Source organism: Mirounga angustirostris, unplaced genomic scaffold, assembly GCF_029215605.1.
Source record: "Mirounga angustirostris isolate CCGP_5_RB_7025 unplaced genomic scaffold, mMirAng1.0.hap1 SCAF_2, whole genome shotgun sequence".
NCBI classification, from domain to species: Eukaryota; Metazoa; Chordata; class Mammalia; order Carnivora; family Phocidae; genus Mirounga; species Mirounga angustirostris.
This window is the reverse complement of record NW_026991710.1, coordinates 94,919,347-94,935,833: the sequence shown is the minus strand read 5'-3', so window position 1 is coordinate 94,935,833 and position 16,487 is coordinate 94,919,347. Positions and strand designations below refer to the sequence as shown.

Here is a 16,487-nt window from a genome sequence, read left to right as displayed (position 1 = left end):
CTTTTTTCCATTGGACATTCTTTCCTGCTTTGTCAAAGATGAGTTGACCATAGAGTTGAGGGTCCATTTCTGGGCTCTCTATTCTGTTCCATTGATCGATATGTCTGTTTTTGTGCCAGTACCATGCTGTCTTGATGATGACAGCTTTGTAATAGAGCTGTAAGTCCAGAATTGTAATGCTGCCGGCTTTGCTTTTCTTTTTCAACATTCCTCTGGCTATGCGGGGTCTTTTCTGGTTCCATACAAATTTTAGGATTATTTGTTCCATTTCTTTGAAAAAAGTGGATGGTATTTTGATGGGGATTGCATTGAATGTGTAGATTGCTCTAGGTAGCATTGACATCTTCACAATATTTGTTCTTCCAATCCATGAGCATGGAACGTTTTTCCATTTCTTTGTGTCTTCCTCAATTTCTTTCATGAGTATTTTATAGTTTTCTGAGTACAGATCCTTTGTCTCTTTGGTTAGATTTATTCCTAGGTATTTTATGGTTTTGGGTGCAATTGTAAATGGGATCGACTCCTTAATTTCTCTTTCTTCTGTCTTGTTGTTCGTGTATAGGAATGCCACTGATTTCTGTGCATTGATTTTATATCCTGCCACTTTACTGAATTCCTGTATGAGTTCTAGCAGTTTTGGGGTGGAGTCTTTTGGGTTTTCCACATAAAGTATCATATCATCTGCAAAGCGTGAGAGTTTGACTTCTTCTTTGCCAATTTGGATGCCTTTGATTTCTTTTTGTTGTCTGATTGCTGTGGATAGGACTTCCAATACTATGTTGAATAGCAGTGGTGATAGTGGACATCCCTGCTGCGTTCCTGACCTTAGAGGGAAAGCTCTCAGTTTTTCCCCATTGAGAATGATATTCGCTGTAGGTTTTTCATAGATGGCTTTTATGATATTGAGGTATGTACTCTCTATCCCTATACTTTGAAGAGTTTTGATCAAGAAAGGATGCTGTACTTTGTCAAAAGCTTTTTCTGCATCTATTGAGAGGATCATATGATTCTTGTTCTTTCTTTTGTTAAGGTATTGTATCAGATTGATTGATTTGCGGATGTTGAACCAACCTTGCAGCCCAGGGATAAATCCCACTGGGTCATGGTGAATAATCCTTTTAATGTACTTTTGGATCCTATTGGCTAGTATTTTGGTGAGAATTTTTGCATCCATGTTCATCAAGGATATTGGTCTGTACTTCTCCTTTTTGATGGGGTCTTTGTCTGGTTTGGGGATCAAGGTAATGCTGGCCTCATAAAATGAGTTTGGAAGTTTTCCTTCCATTTCTATTTTTTGGAACAGTTTCAGAAGAATAGGTATTAATTCTTCTTGAAATATTTGGTAGAATTCCCCTGGGAAGCCATCTGTGCCTGGGCTTTTGTTTGTTGGGAGATTTTTGATGACTGCTTCAATTTCCTTAGTGGTTATAGGTCTGGTCAGGTTTTCTATTTCTTCCTGGTTCAGATTGGTAGTTGATACATCTCTAGGAATGCATCCATTTCTTCCAGTTTATATAATTTGCTGGCATAGAGTTGCTCATAATATGTTCTTATAATTGTTTGTATTTCTTTGGTGTTGGTTGTGATCTCTCCTCTTTCATTCATGATTTTGTTGATTTGGGTCATTTCTCTTTTCTTTTTGATAAGTCTGGTCAGAGGCTTATCAATCTTGTTAATTCTTTCAAAGAACCAGCTCCTAGTTTCGTTGATCTGTTCTACTCTTCTTTTAGTTTCTATTTCATTGATTTCTGCTCTGATCTTTATTATTTCTCTTCTCCTGCTGGGTTTAGGCTTTATTTGCTGTTCTTTCTCCAGCCCTTTAGGTGGAGGGTTAGGTTGTGTACTTGAGACCTTTCTTGTTTCTTGAGAAAGGCTTGTATTGCTATATACTTGCCTCTTAGGACTGCCTTTGCTGCATCCCAAAGAGTTTGAATAGTTGTGTTTTCATTTTCATTGGTTTCCATGTATTTTTTTAATTCTTCTTTAATTTCCTGGTTGACCCATTCATTCTTCAGTAGGATGCTCTTTAGCCTCCATGTATTTGAGTTCTTTCTGACTTTCCTCTTGTGATTGAGTTCTAGTTTCAAAGCATTGTGGTCTGCAAATAGGCAGGGAATGATCCCAATCTTTTGATACCGGTTGAGACCTGATTTATGACCTAGGATGTGATCTATTCTGGAGAATGTTCCATGGGCACTAGAGAAGAATGTGTATTCCGTTGCTTTGGGTTGGAATGTTCTGAATATGTCTGTGAAGTCCATTTGGTCCAGTGTGTCATTTAAAGTCTTTATTTCCTTGTTGATCTTTTGCTTAGATGATCTGTCCATTTCAGTGAGGGGGGTGTTAAAGTCCCCCACTATTATTGTATTGTTGTCGATGTGTTTCTTTGCTTTTGTTATTAATTGCCTTATATAATTGGCTGCTCCCATGTTAGGGGCATAGATATTTACAATTGTTAGATCTTCTTGTTGGATAGATCCTTTAAGTAGGATATAATGTCCTTCCTCATCTCTTATTACAGTCTTTGGTTTAAAATCTAATTTGTCTGATATAAGGATTGCCACCCCAGCTTTCTTTTGGTGTCCATTAGCGTGGTAAATGGTTTTCCACCCCCTCACTTTCAATCTGGGGGTGTCTTTGGTTCTAAAATGAGTCTCTTGCAGACAGCATATCGATGGGTCTTGTTTTTTAATCCAGTCTGATAGCCTGTGTCTTTTGATTGGGGCATTTAGCCCATTTACATTCAGGGTAACTATTGAAAGATAGGAATTTAGTGCCATTGTATTGCCTGTAAGGTGACTGTTACCGTATATTGTCTGTGTTCCTTTCTGGTCTATGTTGCTTTTAGGGTCTCTCTTTGCTTAGAGGACCCCTTTCAAGATTTCCTGTAGGGCTAGTTTTGTGTTTGCAAATTCCTTTAGTTTTTGTTTGTCCTGGAAGCTTTTTATCTCTCCTTCAATTTTCAATGACAGCCTAGCCGGATATAGTATTCTTGGCTGCATATTTTTCTCATTTAGTGCTCTGAATATATCCTGCCAGTCCTTTCTGGCCTGCCAGTCTCTGTGGATAGGCCTGTTGCCAATCTAATGTTTCTACCCTTGTAGGTTACATATCTCTTCTCCCGAGCTGCTTTCAGGATATTCTCTTTGTCTATGAGACTCGTAAGTTTTACTATTAGATGTCGGGGTGTTGACCTATTTTTATTGATTTTGAGAGGGGTTCTCTGTGCTTCCTGGATTTTCATGCTTGTTTCCTTCCCCAAATTAGGGAAGTTCTCTGCTATAATTTGCTTCTTTATACCTTCTGCCCCTCTCTCTCTTTCTTCTTCTTCTGGGATCCCAATTATTCTAATGTTGTTTCATCTTATGGTATCGCTTATCTCTCGAATTCTGCCCTCGTGATCCAGTAGTTGTTTATCTCTCTTTTTCTCAGCTTCTTTATTTTCCATCATTTCATCTTCTATATTCCTGATTCTCTCTTCTGCCTCATTTATTCTAGCAGTTAGCACCCCCATTTTTGATTGCACCTCATTAATAGCCTTTTTGATTTCTACTTGGTTGGATTTTAGTTCTTTTACTTCTTCAGAAAGGGTTTCTCTCAGAATTTCCATATTTTTTCAAGCCCAGCTAGTATCTTTAAAGTGATGATTCTGAACTCTAGATCTGCCATCGTACTAATGTCCGTTTTGAGTAGGTCCCTGGCAGTCGGTACTACCTCTTGTTCTTTTTGTTGAGGTGATTTTTTCCGTCTTGTCATTTTGTGCAGAGGAGAATAGATTAATGAGAGAACAAAATGCTAGCAGAGTAACAACGTCCCCAGAAAATATACTCTAAACAAATCAGAAAAGACCTGAAGCAGTGGGAAAAGAAAGGGAAAGAGAGAAAAAAGAAAAAGAAAAAAAAGAAAAAGATAAAGATAAAAACAAAAACAAACAAAACAACAACAAAAAAAAACTAGAATGTGATCAGATATGATCAGGCTGGTATATAGATCAGTGCCACAGACTAGATTTGCGGTGTATTTTGGTCTTTTAGAAGAAAGTGCCTCCCAAAATTTTAAAGAAAGAAAAACTTATGTATGTACAACAATAAGGGTTGATATGATGAAGGGATGGAATATGACTGTAAAGATGGCAATTATAAAAAATTTTATAAAAGGAATTGATAAGAAGTTGTTTGAAAAAAGAAAGAAGAGGATTTAAAAAAAGAAAAAAAAAGGGAGAGAATGTGATCAGGCAGGGGAATAGAAAACACCATATACTAGAGATTTAGGGTATATTTTAATCTGTTAGAAGAAACTATCTCAAAATTTTAAAGAGAGAACAACTTATATATATAAGCCAAAAATATGGGTAACTACTATGAAGGGATAGAATATGACGCTAAAGATGAAAAATAATTTTTTTGTTTTTTTTAAAAAGGGATTGATAAGATGTTGGTTGAAAAGGGGAAAAAGAAAAATTCAAAAAAAAAAAAAAGAAAAAAAGACAGTTAAAAAAAAATTAACTGTGAAAGACTAAAGAATCAGGGTATAAAAGCCATGAATTCTATGTGCAGTATTCCCCTAGCGCTGGAGTTCTGCCGTTCTTATTGATCGGTAAACTTGGTTGTTCTCGCTGATCTGGGGAGGGGCCTGTTGCCGTGGTTCCCAAATGTCCCTGCCGGAGGCGGAATTGCCCCGCCCTCGCCCCCTCCCGGCTAAGTGATCTGCTCGGGTTTGCTCTCCGGGGCTTTTGTTCCCTGCGAGCTTTCCGTCCAGCTTTGGAGGCAGAGAGTGAAAATGGCGGCCTCCCAATCTCCACCCAGGAGGAGCCGAGAACTCGGGGCCCCGCTCCTCAGTGAGCCCCAGAGAAAAGCCGTCAGTCACTCCCGTCTCCCCGGTGTCCGGCCGCACTCTGTGCTCACCCGGCCTGTGACCGCGCGTTTCTATCTCTGGCACCCAACCCCGGGTGGAGTCTCCAAACCCAGCAGATCCCTGCGGTGCACTCCCGCGCGGCTCCTCCCGGGGGAGGAAGGTGAGTCTCCCCGGATCTGCCGCTTGTTGGGTCCCTGCTGGAGGAGCAGGGGCCCGACTGGGCCGCGGATCACGGTTTATGGCCACCCCGAGCTGAGAGCCCGCGCCTGGGCCCCGCCTCTGCAGCCGGCTTCCCTGCTCCGATACCTGGGAGCTCCGCCGCCCTCAGGCACCCCCGGTCTTTCTGTGACCCCGAGGGTCCTGACACCACACTGTCCCGGAGGGTTCCACCCCCCGCTTAGCCACCAGAGTGACGTCCCTCGGCGGAGCAGACTTTTAAAAGTTCCAATTTTGTGCTCCCTGGCTCTATCACTTGCCAGAAGCAGCCGACGGAGGCCCCTCCCCCGCCGTCTATCCTCCCGAATATCGCCTCGGATTCACTTCTCCCCACGTCCTACCTTCCAGAAAGTGGTCGCTTTTCTGTTCAGAGAGTTGTTGCTATTCCTTTCTTCCATCTCCTGTTGAGTTTGTAGGTGTTCAGAATGGTTTAATCCCTCTCCAGCTGAATTCCTGAGAGGAGACGAAATCCAGGTCTCCTACTCCTCCGCCATCTTGCTCCCTAGCGGGATCATTCTTGTTTTCTAATATTGAAAATTTTTTCTATGTTGTCAAGGAAATAAGGTAGAGACCCCAAATTTGAAAAGATAGCATGGCGATATTAATACACATGGAATACATAAAATACAATTCAGAAGTGATATTTCAAAAAACAAACTAAAAATCATGTGAGCACTTAAATAATTTTGTCTAAATAATTTTTATATAATTTTATAAAACAATATAAACATTACATCTGATAACTTCTGAAATTGAAGATAGAAAACAAACCAAAAAATTGCTAAGAAAAATAAATCTAATAATCTGTAGTATATGTGTATATAGGTAATAATCTGTAATGTATGTATATATATATATACATATATACATATGCATATATATACACATATATGTATGCATATATATATCTCAAATTAGGAAGAGGATGGAAGAGAATAACAAGGGGAAAAATTGCTTATCTCACTTAAGTTAATGCTAGCTACTTCCAGGCAAGGTCTCGCTTCTGTAAAACCTCTAATGATTCCTTCTTCTTTCCTTGATCACAAATCTTTCATGACTAGATCTTGAGAGGCCACCTGAAAGGAGAATTAGGGAAAGGCCAAGATAATACTGGGGACACTGGCCCCCTTGTACTTCTCTAAACTAACAGCAGCCATGACATACTTCCAGATTTGTTTTTCATGAGAAAAATAAACTCCTATTTCTAAAAGTAAATGTAATTTATTTTAAGTTACTTATAGTCAAATGCAATTTCAACTCTTAAGACATCACCAGATCTTTCCTCACTCTTAAAACTCATAATAAAGGGGCGCCTGGGTGGCTCAGTCCTTAAGTGTCTGCCTTCAGCTCAGGTCATGATCCCAGCGTCCTGGGATCGAGCCCCACGTTGGGCTCCCTGCTTTGTGGGAGGCCTGCTTCTCCCTCTCCCACTCCCCCTGCTTGTGTTCCCTCTCTCACGGTGTCTCTCTCTGTCACATAAATTAATTAATTAATTTAAAAAAACTCATAATAAAAAATTGAACTAGCACATCACATTTAGCAATGAGTGTAAGCATAAAATGACCACTAACAAAATTTAAAACATCATGTATACTACCTATATTTTCTATATTAAAAAAATATATAAAGAAAAATAGTCCATAAAATAACAAAACACTGAAAGCATCAAGAACAGAATTCACAAAACAAATGGTTTATTAAAAAAAAAGTGTAAACTCATTAAAAAGATTTAAAAAACTTTGTCAATGTTAAAGATTTATATATCCATTACTTATAAAATGTATAATATTCACAAATTGTAAGTAACAGATTGAGCAGTTTCATCAAAGAAATCCAACAAAATAATGCAAGATTAGTTATAATAAACAATGAAGTATACGTCAAGGCAAAAGCATTAAAGAGAGCAATGTCCATAGAAAAAAGATTTTGCTGTACTACATAACTTTAAATATATAAATCAGAAATTCTTAGAAATACAAATATAAATTAAAGGAAATACATGAGGCATTAACAAAACACCCACAGTCTTTCAAAATAAATGTAAAATACATATATGCATACTGCCCTTGTAAAAATGTAGTTTACATATAAAATGAAGAAAAAACATATTTGCTTTTGCCTAATCAAAATGAGGATATAGGGGAGTTGTACAGTACATTTAATAAGTCTAAATATGTAAGATAGCTCTTATTTCTAAAAATTATTTCCTCAACAGATCCAAAGAATAGATCGTGAAAAAGAATCTCAATAAACTCCAATGAGTAGAAACTGTATGTCACACCTCTTTCAGAAAGTAATAAAATTATAAGTTAATTGACAAATTTTTCATTAAAAATATTCATTTGAATAATAAACAATATTCCTCTAAAAACTTGGCTCAATTAGGATATTCTACTTATAATTAGAGATTATTTTTGAAAATGGGAATTCTTTCCAATGCCTTAGAATGTACTCACAATTGTTTTCTGAGATAAAGTCAAACACTTATTTTTTAAAAAATGGGTAAAATTATTTAAACATTAAATTAGGAAGTTGAAAAAATATGAGAAACAAAGAAAGAAAAGTGGAGGAGATAGACAAGTTAGAGAAAGATTTTATATATTAGAAAAAAGTAAAGCAGAAAAATAAACCCATTCCAGGCATCCTTCTCTGGGGGATAAAATAGGAAATAAAATATATTAAAGTATTGCAAATTTAATTAAATCACCACCCAATTAGGAAGGATTTTGACTGATGATACCACAAATAAAATTTTCAAATGCAAATTATACTATATGCAATATTTGATAGTATATATATGAAAAATAAGTAAGTGGGAAATATCTGGGAAAGTGTAACTTACTGAAATCTCCTAAAAACAAAATAAAATTTCAACAACGAATATCTAATGGGAAACTGAAATAGTAAAAAAACTTTTTAAAATTCTGGATGAAGGTAGTTTCACAGCAAGTATTACAAGTGTTTGTGATATTACAATGCAGGGCAAAATCTGACAAAAATAAAAATGAAATTTTAATTTTACTTCACTTATGCATATAGGTACAAAAGTCTAATAAAAAAGGGAAATGCTGGGCACCCCTGTGGCTCAGTGGGTTGAGTGGCTGCTTTTGGCTCAGGTCATGATCCTGGAGTCCTGGAATGGAATCCCACATTGGGCTCCCTGCTCAGCGGGGAGTCTGCTTCTCCCTCTGCCCTTCATCCTGCTCTCATGCTCTCTCTCACTCAATCTCTCTCCCAAATAAATAAATAAAATCTTCTAAAAAAAAAAAAAAAAAAGGAAAATGCTAACAAATCTGATATTTGTTATTCAAATGTTCTATGATTACTTTAAATAGCATTAATATCATAAATAAATTCAGTAAAGTTGCAGGATTCAAAATGAATATACAAAAATCTGTTATACGTCTATATACTTAATAATGAACTATCATAAAGAGAAATTAAGAAAAATCCCATTTATAATTGCATCAGAAATAACAAAACACTTAGGAATAAATTTAACCAATAAAGTGAAAGACCTGCAAACTGAAAACTGTAAGACACTGATGAAAGAAACTGAAGACACAAATAAATGGAGAGATATTCCATGCTCATGGATTGAAAGAATTAATATTGTTAAAATGTTCATACAACCGAAGCTTTCTTCAGAATTCAATGCTGTCCCTATCAAAACTCCAGTGGCATTTTTCACAGAAATAGAATAAACAATGCTACAATTTGTATGGAATCCCAAAGACCCTGGGTTAGCCAAAGGCATCTTAAGAAAAAAGACCAAAGCTGGACGCATCACACTGATTTCAAACTATTTTACAAAACTATAATAATTAAAACAATATGGTATTGACATAAAAGCAGACACACAGAGCAGAACAGATCAGAAAATCCACACATATATGGTCAATTAATTTATAATAAAGGAGCCAAAAATATACACTGAGGAAAGGACAGTCTCTTCAATAAATGGTGCTGATTAAACTGGACAGCCACATGTAAAAGAATGAAACCAGATTACTATCTTACACCATAAACAGAGTTAACTCAAAATGGATTAAGACTTGCATGTAAACCTGAAACCATAAAACTCCTAGAAGAACATACAAGCAGCAGGCTCCTTGACATTAGTCTTGGATATTTTTTGGATCTGATTCCAAAAGAAAAGGCAATAAAAACAGAAATTAACAAAAGAGACTAAACCAAAAAGCAAAGGAAACCATCAACAAAATGAAAAGGCAACCTATTGAATGGAAGAAGATATTTGCAAACCATATATCTGACAAAGGGTTAATATTTAAAATATATTTTAAAAATCTCATACAACTTAATAGCAAAAAAAAAAAAAATTGATTTAAAAATGTGAAGATCTGAATAGACATTTTCCAAAGAAAATATACAGATGACCAACAGACACATCAAAAGATGTTCAAAGTCACTAATCATCAGGGAAATGCAAATAAAACCACAATCTGATTATTACCTCACACCTGTTAGAATGGCTACTATCAGAAATACAACAAATCATGTGTTAGGATGTAGAGAAAAGAAAATCCTGTGCACTGTTGGTGGGAATATAAAAAGGTACAGCTACAGTGAAAAAAGAGTATGAAGGTTTCTCAAAAAGTTAAAAATAGAACTACCAACAATTCCACTACCAGGTATTTATCCAAAAAAGCCCCAAACACTAATTTGAAAAACATATGCACTCCCAAGTTCATTGCAGTATTATTTACAATAAACATGATATGGAAGCAATCAAAGGGTTCATCTATGGATGAATGGCTCAAGAAGATGCTCCCCCGGCCCCCCAGACACATAGGAATGCTCCTGAGCCATAAAGAACAAAATCTTGCTGTTTACAACAACATGTATGGACTTTTGAGGACACTATGCTACGTGAAATAAATCAGAGAAAGACAAATGCCGTATGTCCTCATTTATATGTAGCATTAAAAAACCACAACAAAACCAAGTTTATAGATACACAGAACAGATTGGTGGCTACCAAACGTGGGGGGGAGGGGGAGGATCAAAATGGGTAAAGGAGGCCAAAAGGTACAAAGTTCTAGTTATAAAATTAAAAAGTCATGGGGATAGGGTGCCTGGGTGGCTCAGTCCGTTAAGTGTCTGCCTTTGGCTCAGGTCATGATCCCAGCGTCTTGGAATGAAGCCCCATGTCAGATTAGGGAACCTCCACAGTGAGGAGCCTGCTTCTCCCTCTCTTCCCTGCTTGTGCTCTCTCTCGCTATCTCTGTCCCTATCTCTGTCTCTCTCTCTCAAATTAATAAAATCTTTTTTAAAAATTAAAAAATAAAAAGTCATGGGGATATAATGTACAGCACGGTGACTACAGTAAATAATACGGTATTGCATATTTGTAAGTTGCTGAGAGATATTAAAAGTCATCATAAGAAAAAGCAATTTTTGTAACTATATAATGATAAATGTAAATCAGATTTATTGTGATGATTTCAGAAATATACAAATATGTTGCAAGCTTAAAACCAATGTTATATGTCAATTATACTTCAATAATTAATAAATATCACTACTATCAGTTAAATTTTGATATACATTGCAAAATACTAGCTACCAGTTCTCCTAAGAGAGAAAGGACTAAATAACTCTGTCTTGCTTCTCTGTTCTTTGAGTGTCTTACCTCTACAGGACTCATGTTCTGGCCTAAAGCCATGATGCAAAACATTTTTTTAAGTGATCTCTATTCCCAACCTGGGGCTCAAACTCACGACCGCAGGATCAAGTCACAAGACTGAATGACGCCCGTTAGCCCTTTACTGTCTTGTCCTATTCCATTTAACACTGAAACACTTGAAGTTTCACCATGAAAATCTGGATTCTCTCACACCCCAATTTTTCACCCAGAAGGACAAACCTCCAGCGTTCGTAATGCAAAATAAACGGAGCTAGAAGAGAAAAGCTTACCGGAGATCCCTGAAAAGCAACCGAAGTCCCTTCACCTGAGTCTAGCAGCAGTACTGAGACTTCAGCAGCCTTCTTCCCACCTCCTCCCTAGAACTCTCAAGCGAAAACTAAATAATTTGGTAACGAGTTCGACCTCCTTCCTCCGAAGGAAAACAACCCGTGGGCGAGGGGAACGCGGGGCCTCCCACGCCAACGCGTAGGCTTCCAACTCCGCCCAAGGGATTTTGGGTAAGAGCGCATTTATAGAGCGTCAGAAGCGGCCGCGCAGAACACACCGGCGCGATTGGCTGGGAGGCCCTATTTCCTGAGGCCGGGCGAACTCAAGCCCAGCTGGAGGCTTGGGATTGGTGTGCCAGGCTTCCTGGACGGTGAGGCTTTTCCCTGAAGGCAGGCGGACTTAGGTTTGAATTTGTGACGTGGGCCACTGGTACGGCCTGCATTTTTTTCTGTCCGACAAACGGAGTACCTTTATCAGTTGTAGAGAAGTGACCTGGGAAGGAGGAGTTCAAATACAGACTTTCACACCGTCTCGCGTTTTCAGCTCCCCATCTTATCCCTGCTTCTTGCCTAACTAGTTTCCAGGAGCTGTGGAAACGGTTATTTTTCCTGTCAGTCATGCCCCCTGCAGGCATTATGTTGTAAATCGGCTAAGCGAGGAGCCTTGCTTCTCCACTGCAGCGATTCGCTTTCTTGGTCCCTTTGACCTTATGGGTTTTTATAATTCCCACTTTAATGAGTCTTCATAAGGAGATAAATGTATGTGATCTGTCAATCCTCTATGTCTAACCAAAAGCTTCAGAGTCAAGTTAGTGAGTCAGAAAGATATAGTGCTTAAAAATACTGGTTTTGCAATATTTTTGCAGTATTTTTGCAATACAATTGGTATCAAAATTATTTTTATGCATTTTATCTCATATAATCATGGATTTATTTATTTATTTATTTTTAAAGATTTTATTTATTTATTTGACAGAGAGACACAGCGAGAGAGGGAACACAAGCAGGGGGAGTGGGAGAGGGAGAAGCAGGCTTCCCGCCGAGCAGGGAGCCCGATGCGGGGCTCGATCCCAGGACCCCGGGATCATGACCCGAGCCAAAGGCAGACGCTTAACGACTGAGCCACCCAGGCACCCTAATCATGGATTTACTTAACATGAACTTATGAACGGACCCTAGGTAGGACAAGAAAATTTTATCTTGCCTGAGACTCTAGAATTTAATCCATCTTTTATTAAAATCTAGCACCAAAATTTGGAAAATAACTATATCATAAGATTTGAAATGACTCATAATATTTTTTTCATTTTACCTTATTGCTGTTATAAGCTATTTGTTCTTATTATTTAATGCTTCCTTCTTTAAGTGAAATGAAGAAAAAAATTGCAATTGATTAATGCTCAGTTTAGCTGATTTCATTTAATTGAAAATTTAAACTTATGCATTATAACTAATAATTTAATTTAAAAATGAATTTTGGCTACATATTTATGATAGGGAAATATTTTCTGAATATGTATTTTCAAAAATTACTCTTGTCTTTTTTTTTTTTTTTTTCCCCGAAGTGACTGAAGCCATATTTTTTCTGAGAGCAAATAAGCTTAGACCTCAAAGGATTTTCTTCAGAAGTTAAAGATCCACTTAGGAAGTGAAAACCCACAATGCTCTAATGGAATTTAAACATAGCAAAACCTCTTATTCCCCCATACTATCATTAACTGGTATGAGGCTTTTCTGATGAAGTTTAAAAGGCTTCTTCAATAAATTCCCACAAGCAAGCCAAAGTAAGGACAAAGTGGTCATCTGAATTTTGGAACTTTAGTTTCTTGTTTGATTTTATGTAATAGTTCTTTCTTACTCTTAGCCAGTTTATTGTTTTCTGTAATTTGACCCTCGAGATAAAAACAATACTGTTGTTTGTTATAATATTAAAAGTCAATAAGGAGGGAAACAGGAAAGGCAGAGTATGAAACTTTTTAACGGACATTCCTGGAATTCACTGACACAATCTTTTCTCATTATTATGTGCAGGGGTGCCTTCCTAACCATAAAAAATAGGTTTCTGAAATTCTTTGGTGGGGACATTTTCAGTTGTGAGTCTTAAGACTTTTTAGGAATATTTTGGTAAAATAGACTCAGATGCCTAAAATAAAATGACAAGGACAACATGTATGTACAAAAAGATCAATGATGTGTTACATTTCCTTAGTATATTAAGAACCAGAATAATTTTTAATTATCTTTTTCTTTAAAAGATTTTATTTATTTATCTGTCAGCGAGAGAGAGGGAGAGAGAGAGCACAGGCAGGGGGAGCGGCAGGCAAAGGGAGAAGCAGGCTCCCCACTGAGCAAGGAGTTTGATGAGGGACTCCATCCCAGGACCCTGGGATCATGACCCAAGCCGAAGGCAGATACTTAACTGACTGAGCCACCCAGGTGTCCCTAATTACCTTTCTTTACTCACTATAAACTTTACAAGATAATCTCACCGTAAAGAATTAATAAAATGCTAGAAGTTTTCTTTTTTCCCAAAGAATATGAATATTGAAACTTTCTTTTAGTCATATTCTATTTTCTGAAATTACAGCTCAAAATCCTAGACTACAGCTATTCTGGTCACAGAACTGTAAAGCCTTTTTAAAATAGAAAAAACATGAAATAAAATTTCATTAAGGTATTAATAAATATAACTAAGTAGGTAACATTCAAACACAGTTCCACTAGGAGAGAATAAATAGTTCAAGTTATACTATGCCATAACATTTTCTACTGTTTCTTACACGTAGAACCCCTTTTTTCCTAAGACTCTTCCCAAGACTCCGTTCCTAAGACTAGTTTGAATATTTAACTTTTCTTCTACCCAGCTTCTTTTAGTTCTCCTGGGGTTTAATTCTCCTACTCTACCTTCTTGCTTTTTAAGTCTTTCAAGAAAGTCTAAGGTATGCTGTGGTAATAACAATCCTAAATTTTCATTGGCTTAACCCATTTTTTTTTTCTCACACATCACTGAGGATGTAAAACATGTCCCAGAGCATCTGTCCTTATAGTTACTGAGAATTTGAGGCTGCTGTTGAATTTATGGCACCTCCACATCAACATGTTTTTCACAATCACTGAAGCAAGGAAGAGTCAAACTGAAGAATCTATCACTGACTTCCAACAGAAGATGCCTCACTCATTTTTCATATTAGATTTGCCAAAAAAGTCACATGGTCACTATTTAATTCAAGGGAATAGGGAAGTGCAATCTTCTCCTATGCCCAGAAATACAGAAGGACCATATATTTGTGAGCAGTGATAACATCTACCAAGATTCTTTTTTTTAACTACTCATAAATGAGTTTTAAATTAATATAAATTAGAATCATAATCTTGAGGTTGGCTTAAGAGTACAACAAAATATATACAGAGAGTTTTACATCAAGGAAGAATTATAGTAAGTATGACTTTATTCATACTCCTGCCCTCATGCATTTATAAGTTCTTCAGTAGTTCAGTAGACCCATAGCACTTTCTATAAATAAGAAAATTGAAAGAATAACTCTTCAACCTCCGTCAAGAAAAAATATTTTCCTCATGGAAACTAAAGAAAGTAAAATTGTATCAAATTATCTCCTTTGGTCTCATGATATCCATGTATTTTTCACTAATGAATACATTACATTTTTCCTTGTCAAAAGGATTATTCCAGAAGTATTCCAGCATTTTTTTTTCTTTCAGCTAATTTCTATTTTTTCTGAAATGTAATAGAGACTTGGAAAAGAACCCAGTGCTATTCCAGTTTAGGTCACAATGTCTTCATTTTGTTTGCTTTCTTCTTTTAAGATTTTACTTATTTATTTGAGAGAGAGAATGAGCAGGGAGGAGGGGTAGAGGGAGAAAGAGAGAGAGAGAGAAGCACACTCCCGCCTGAGCAGGGAGCCTGAATCAGGACTCGATCGCAGGACCCCGGGATCATGACCTGAGCCAAAGGCAGATGCTTAAGGACTGAGCCCCCCAGGCTCCCCCACAATGTCTTCATTTTAATTATGCTTCATTTATATCAAATTTAGAGGATTAAGAGTCCCCCGTACAGACAAACTTTTAAGTAATTGATTGACTTACCCTCTTGCATCATCAAGGTTTCACTCTTTACTGGATCATTCATATCAGCCTATAAATATGCTCTGTATTCCAACATTATAAATAATGTCCTCTGGTCCTCGCTTCCCTATAACTAGTATCTAAATTCTCTGCTTTTCTTCATAGCCAAACTTCAAAAGTTACTTATAATCACCACTTCCTCACCTTTCATTCACTACTTTTTTAATGGTATTTGCTATTTTGTTTCTTTTCATTTTTATAAATGAAGAAAATACAAGGAAAAAAGTAATATGTTTTTATATTCCCCTTATCCCAAACCAACTATTATTATTTTGTTGTTATTGGTATTACTGTCACATTGTGATTTAAGAATCTGTTCTTTCCACACCACTGTGTTATTCTTACTCTATATCAAATCAGGTTTCAATATTTGCATGAGTCTATTTCAGTGTTCTGGGTCTATAGCTAAGCTCTCTCCTCAGTCTCCTTTGTATAAGTATTTATTTATACTTGTATTTGTTACTGTATCTTTATAGCTGCTTTTTAATATCTGGAAGGACCAGTCTTCACACATTGTTCTTTTTCTAGAATGCCCTCTACCACTCTTGGTCTGTGGCTCTTCCATATAAATATTAAAACCGTATGTTAAATGTAAAATTGAGTGAAACAAACCACATTGAGAATGTTACTAGAATTACAGTATATCAGTTAAGTTTACATCATAACAGTGTTGAGTCTCCCAATCCTTGAAATAGTTGTTTCTACCATTTTTTTTTCAGATTTTCTTTAATGACTTACAGTAAGGTTTTATAATTTGCTACCTATAAATTGTACACATTAAAAAAGATTTATTCCTATGTTTTATGCTCTTGTAAATGGTCACTTTTTATTTTATCTTATTAAGAAGTGTGTTAATTATTTGCTTTCATATTTCAGAAGTGCACTGATTTTTTTTAAGATTTTTATTTTTTATTTGAGAGAGAGAGAGTGAGTGCACAAGTGTGGGGAGGGGGAATAGCAGAGGGAGAAGGAAAAGCAGGCTCCCCAGTTAGCAGGGAGTCTGATGTGAGGCCCTATCCAAAGACACTGAGATCATGCCCTGAGCCAAAGACAGATGCTTAACTGACTGAGCCACCCATGCACCCCTAGAAATAAATTGATTTTTGTATTTTAAACCTTGTTAAACTCTCATTAATTCTATCAATTTATCAGTAGATTTTAGGGAAGTTTTCTGTGGAGAATTATATCTTACATAAGTAATAAAAAGTCCTTTTCATTCCTTATATTACTTTGTTTTTCCCTTGTCTGCACTGACAAGGACCTCATTATTATGTTTTATTAGGAGTAGTGATGGCAGGCATCCTTGTATTGTTCCTGATTTTAGAGAGAATGCTTCTTTC

General features: G+C 36.7%; 1 long non-coding RNA gene across 1 annotated transcript in view; it reads right to left on the bottom strand.

The window, feature by feature from the left end:
* Window positions 1-11,212, bottom strand: part of LOC123848301 (uncharacterized) — a 206,091-nt gene extending 194,879 nt beyond the window's left edge. The window contains exon 1 of the long non-coding RNA XR_006791757.3: window positions 11,008-11,212. This is a non-coding gene — a long non-coding RNA (uncharacterized LOC123848301). The remainder of the gene's footprint in view (window positions 1-11,007) is intronic.
* Between the last annotated feature and the right edge of the window lie 5,275 nt (window positions 11,213-16,487).